Below are 6310 nucleotides of genomic sequence, written 5' to 3' on the forward strand. Positions count from 1 at the left end.
AAATATGTATGTAAAATGTATTTAAAATATGTGAAAGATATATTTTGATTATATCACTTTTGGCCGTTTTTCGTACATTTAGAATACATCTGAAATATATGTGAAATGTATGCGTACATATATAAAAAATATATGACAAATATATTCGAAATATATCTCTAAAAATACCTATAAAATACAAAAAAAATACATTTTTAATATATTTTGGTTGTATGCGCTGACTTAGGTTCCAAAAGTAGGGCGTCGTAGAGTACGACCGGCGAATATAAGCTTTACGTTGCTAGTGGATGTCCTAACAGCCTGAGAGCTTCATTATTTGCCAACCGAATAGTAGTTCCACTAGGGCGCAAAGCACTCCAGGTGTTAAAGTTGTCCAAGATGACCAGGACACTCTGGGTTTTCTCTTGAAGGACTATCGAAGGGAGTGGAAAAAAAACATTTTCAGCCAACCAGAAAGTCCCACTGGAGCACCAAGTGATCCAGGTGTCAAAGAAGGTCCAAAGTGCCAGGACCCTCTGGATTTTCTTATGAAAAACTATCGGAGGGAGTGAAAACAATCATTTTCAACCAACCAGGAAGTCCCCCTGGAGCACCAAGTGATCCAGGTGTTTGAGTGGTCCAAGGCGCCAGAACCTTCTGGATTTTCTTATGAAAAACTATCGAAGGGCGTGAAGGAAATCGTTTTCAGCCAATCAAGAAGTCCCACTGGAGCACCAAGCGATCCAGGTGTCAAAGAAGGTCCAAAGTGACAGGACCCTCTGGATTTTCTTATGAAAAACTATCGGAGGGAGTAAAAAAAAAAATTTTCCACCAACCAGGAAGTCCCCCTGGAGCACCAAGTGATCCAGGTGTTTGAGTTGTCCAAGGTGCCAGAACCTTATGGATTTTCTTATGAAAAACTATCGAAAGGCGGGAAAGAAATCATTTTCAGCCAATCAAGAAGTCCCACTGAAGCACCAAACGACCCAGGTGTCAAACTGGTTCGAAGTGCCAGGACCCTCTAGATTTTCTTATGGAAAACTATCGAAGGGAGTGGAAAAAAAACATTTTCAGCCAACCAGAAAGTCCCACTGAAGCACCAAGCGACCCAGGTGTCAAACTGGTTCGAAGTCGATCTATTAATTTTTTAATGAGTTAACAATACTTAAAGCTAAAAAAAAAATTTTTCCCGTGTTATTTGAATGGGAAAATCGAATTTTTTAATGACTAGGATTGTAATCGACATAGAATTTTTTTTCTTGCGCGAAAATTTTTTTTTGTATTGAACTATGATTTTTTCCACATGCACTTAAAAAAAAAAGATGTTGCTCCGAAATGACGCACCCTAATATATATGTATATACTAGGGTGGTTCTTATGCGTGCCGCACAGCGATGTAAGTTTCCCGTTTAAATAACACGGGGTTTTTGGCAATGAACAATTAATTTTTTATTCCGGCTAAAGTAATTGTTCAAAAAATTTGAAACTCTGCAGACTTTATCCTTATATTAGCAGCTACTTCTCAGAATTGTTACAGATTTTCAGCTACTTTAATTTTGTGGGTACCGCAGCATGATGAAAAAAAAGAAAAAAATTATTTTTTTTATTTTTAGCTAAAATTTTTTTCAAATAACATATCAAATCAGTCTGCATCCTTATCAGAAGGTCTTACTTTTTTTTCATTCTCGCACCTAAGTGGGTGAACGTTATATCTTTGTTGCACTAATATAGTAATCAGGAACTTTGCATTAGTGTGTAGTAAAGTGTTCCTTAAAAGGATCTGCGGAAAAGTACTTAGCCAAAAAATTGGCAAATAACATGGCAGAATGATGGTAATGATTACTATAATATTATGGTAATCGTTATCATTATACTATGGTAAACTTTACTATAATATTATGGTAATGGTTACCATATATATGGTAATCGTTACCATATATTATGGTAACCGTTACTATATATATGGTAGTGGTTACCATAGTGTTATAATAATGGTTCCGATAATATTATGGTAATGATAACTATAATATATATGGGTGAGTGCCGTTCCTATAATCAACATTTCAAAAAAACCGGTTACCATGCATTATGGGAACTATGCCCATAATATATTGTAATTGTTACCATAAATTTCTCTCCGATGACGTCTTAGGGAGCTCCTAATTTTGACTTCAAAGAAGTTAAAAAAAGAATACATTGAGACGTCACAAAACTGATATCTTATTATATGGAGTCTTCAAAAACTCTTAATTAAGATTTCTTAAAAATGACACCTTTAAGAAGTCATTATAAGACTTCTTGAGGACGCCTTCAAAAAGACCAAGTAAAGCAGTCATTACGACTTGAATGCTGTCTGGGAGGATGAAGTTGGCTGACATCACCCGAAGTCTGAAATCGTCTGGTTTTATCCCTTCCCTGCTCAAGAAATCCGATAGATTCTTAAAGCTGGTATGTTTAAGGCCCTATACTTAACTGTAGCATTTCTCATAGAACTTATTCATTCTTATAAAATTTCTATAGGAACTTATGAGAATCTATTGGATTCTATGAGATTTTCTAAACAGGATTGTCACACAATATACTATACCCGAGTCAAAATTAAAACACTAATTCGAGCCTCAAAAACCTCATTTCTTTTGATGTTGTACCTACCGCTGAATGTGAAATACTATTTTGACCCTCACTATACTCAAAATAGGGTATGGAGGCCGAAATTCGTGTTTTAGCATAATATTTTCAACCTCCAAAACCTAAGATCGCTTAAAACCCTATTTTTCGGTACTTCAGCCTACTAAGAGTATAAGTAGGTTAATTTTACGATTTCATGGAACATAGAATTTCGTCAATCTACAATTGTTGATCAACAATGTAAGGAAAAACATATAAAAAATATGTTTTTTACATAAACTTTTTATATTTCTTTTTCTATGTTGTTGATTAACAGAAAAACATATTTTTATATAATTTTTTGATATTTTGATAATTATATTTTTTATAAATTTAAAATATATTACGAATATATTTTTTTATCTCACCATACCTATATTTTTGTTATATTTACAAATATATTTTTATACATGTATTTTTTATATATTCTAAGATATATTTTTAATACATTTTTGAATATGAAAAATATATTTTTTCTATAAATTTTTTTCATGGGGGTACATGGCCATATATAGAGCCTATATATTTTTTAAATAATTTTATACATAACTATATAACCAAAATTACACATATCACAATTACTTACACGCAGGATTATATAGCACACGAAAAAAAAATAAGAAATTTTTTTGTTATTACTAATAATAGATTTTCAATTATATTTTGCTGTTTCAAAAGTGAGTTATTCTTACAATCTCATATAGCACAAGTAAACTTAGCAGTCACTGTCGGTAGCGTAGCCTAGTCGTTAAAGCGTCGGTCTTTCGTTCGTTAGGTCCCGGGTTCGAATCCCACTGAATCGTGTGCGTTCGGTTGATATTTATAGCGTTTTTTCCCTAAATTAAAAATTTCTACTCGGGTAGAAATTAATATGATCGAAAATCTGATGCATCATCAAAAAAAAAAAAAAAAAAAAAAAAAATACAGAAATGGCTCAATTTTCGCGTCTTCTCTTTCTAAAGTAATTTGATAATTTTAGTTATATTTTGTTCAAATTTCTGAAAATTATAATTAATAAATAAAAAAATAATTTTAAAATTTTAAATTTTTCCCGCTCCCGGCAGCCATTTTGATTTCCATTCCTTCTCCTTTCCCTTCTTTCCCCGCACCTGATTCAAATTGTAGGCTTTGGAGGGTCATTTTAGGGTTCTGTAATACTAATTTCAGCCTAAACTTGGTAAAAGCGGACAAAAATACCAAGTTTAGGCTGAAATTAAGGTTTCGTTGTACAGCTTGGGCTTATCTAAAAAACTAATTTCAGCCTCCTTACCCTCGAGTAGAATTTGGAGGCTGAATCTAGTTTTTTAATTTTGACTCGGGTAATTAAATGTAAAAATAAAATACAACCCGATGAGAAAAGATTTTATACAATTGTATAAAATTATATATCAATTATATATAAATTGGATAGAAAAAATGGTCCGATCCAATTGTATACGATCTGCATAAAAATTGTATACAATTCTATACAAATTGTATACAATTGGATCGGGCCATTTTTTCTATCCAATTTATGTATAATTTCATACAATTGTATAAATTTTTTTTTATCGGGAAGTATGTTATCGATATATACTAATATACTTACTCATAGTAAAATAATCATATTTTTTATCTAACTGTTTATCAAAATTCGCCCAAGAACTTAGACATAAATTTATAATTTCATTAAGTAAAGTCCATTGTTTACGAGGTAAAAATTTTATATTAGATGACGATAAAACAGCAATCAAATTTGCTAAAATTGTTTATAAAATTGATTTATCAATTTAATAAAATTTATGAACTGGAAGTTACCCGACAATCAACCAATTTTTGAATTTTTTTCCACCAAATGAATTACAAAAAAAAAAAAAAAAAAATTATGCACGTGTAGAAAATTGGAAAAACTGTAGGTGGAATTTTTTCGAATATTTTTTTTTTAATAATTCATCGTTTTTAATAAAATCCAAAACTTATCAGACGCCGGCTAACTTCAGTAACACTAAAAATTATCTATTAAAAATAACTAAATTACCTTCAGCGAGAGTTATTCCGAAAATACTATCAATATTGATTTTATTAAGTCTTTCATTAATCAATTTAACGGCTTTATATAGAGCATGGGTAATATTATCTAATAAAAAATAGTAAATGTCAAATTTATGTTTATAAAAAATGAAAATATTTATTAGCAATTATACAAGCAACATAAGCTACAGGTCAATTATGCCGAAATTTATTTAACAAATTTGTTATAACTTGTAATTGAAAATTACAAGTCATTTTTTTTTTAATCTATATCGCGGGGAAATTGTCTTTTTTTAAATTAAGGTTTTAATTTTTTTTTTTTAATTAATTGATTAAATTTTTCGGGAGTCCACTGATTTCAATTACAATAAAAACCATTAAAATTAAAATTAAATAATTCGTTAAAAATATATATACACACATAAATTTATTACTGATAATAATCGCACAAAGCTAAATTTTTGAAAATCAAATTTAAAACAATAGCTTTTACATTTTAAAAAATTTTTGATGTCTAGTAGAAAATTAATAATATAACTGACATAAAATAAATATAAATGAAAATAAAAAGTCTATGGATTCTCACATCTATTTCAAGTTGCATTCTTATATCCATGATGACAAACGCAGCAACCTAATTCAAACATGAAAATTAAAGCTTGATAAAAAACTCCTCCAGGTTGTAAAACCGCCACTGTTGTCATATTACTCTGCATTATTGTTCGTCAACTTTAATTACTATTTCTCTTGATTTACATTCATCAATAATCTTATTAACGTGTGATTTTTTTGTTTACTAAATGAATCTCTTAACCTTCGACAGTAAAGTCAATTGTGATAAATATTTCCGACGACGATCATTCTGGTATGTCTTATCTACACAAAATTATTAATTTATACTAAATTTATTTAATGCAATACAATTTAATTACCGTAAACAATAATCAGTACAATTTCAAAACTTACCAATTTCAACAGGTGTTGAAAATATTTATTTGTATACTGAACTTAATATAATTACTGTGAACTTAATGTAATACTTTATTGACATTAATTAGTTGTTGGTGTTCATTTAGTATAATATTATCACGCCTGGAATCAATTAATTAAATATTTATTAATCAGCTGTTAAATTTAGACGGCGTGAATTTAAAATTTTTACCTCAACATGTCCTTTGGTATGAACGTAAATTGTTTTGAAGTTTTTTGATAATTACACTGAGAAAAAATTTCTCTTCGGGCAATTAAATCGGTTTTGTTAAATTCTGTTAAACTGATATTTATTTGGGACAACTAAATTTCATTACGTCAATATAATCTATTTTGTCATTTTTAACAAATGAATTAATAGACTCTATTTGGTTGACATTAATATTTCTCTCTCTAAGATAATAAAATCGTTTGGTAAAGTTAAGAAAATATTTATTTAATGGACAACTAAACTATTTTATAGTGCCAACAAATCCAAATATTCAAGCAAAATATTATTATATTAACTCTAATAATAATATTATTACTAAGACACAAAAAAATAGATTCATTCAGAATAAATATATATATATATATATATATATATATATATATATATATATATATATATATATATATATATATATGTTTGAGGTTAATAAATATATATTTGAACCTAATGATT

General features: G+C 29.1%; 1 long non-coding RNA gene across 1 annotated transcript; it reads right to left on the reverse strand.

Moving 5' to 3' along the window:
- Nucleotides 1-5022: 5022 nt before the first annotated feature.
- Nucleotides 5023-6052, reverse strand: LOC130668418 (uncharacterized). The gene is made up of 3 exons (XR_008990011.1): nt 5819-6052; nt 5623-5748; nt 5023-5532 (listed from the first exon to the last, which is right to left on the reverse strand). It is a non-coding gene; the product is annotated as an uncharacterized LOC130668418 (long non-coding RNA).
- Nucleotides 6053-6310: the final 258 nt, after the last annotated feature.

The sequence above is a fragment of the Microplitis mediator genome, chromosome 5 (assembly GCF_029852145.1).
Source record: "Microplitis mediator isolate UGA2020A chromosome 5, iyMicMedi2.1, whole genome shotgun sequence".
Taxonomy (NCBI): Eukaryota; Metazoa; Arthropoda; class Insecta; order Hymenoptera; family Braconidae; genus Microplitis; species Microplitis mediator.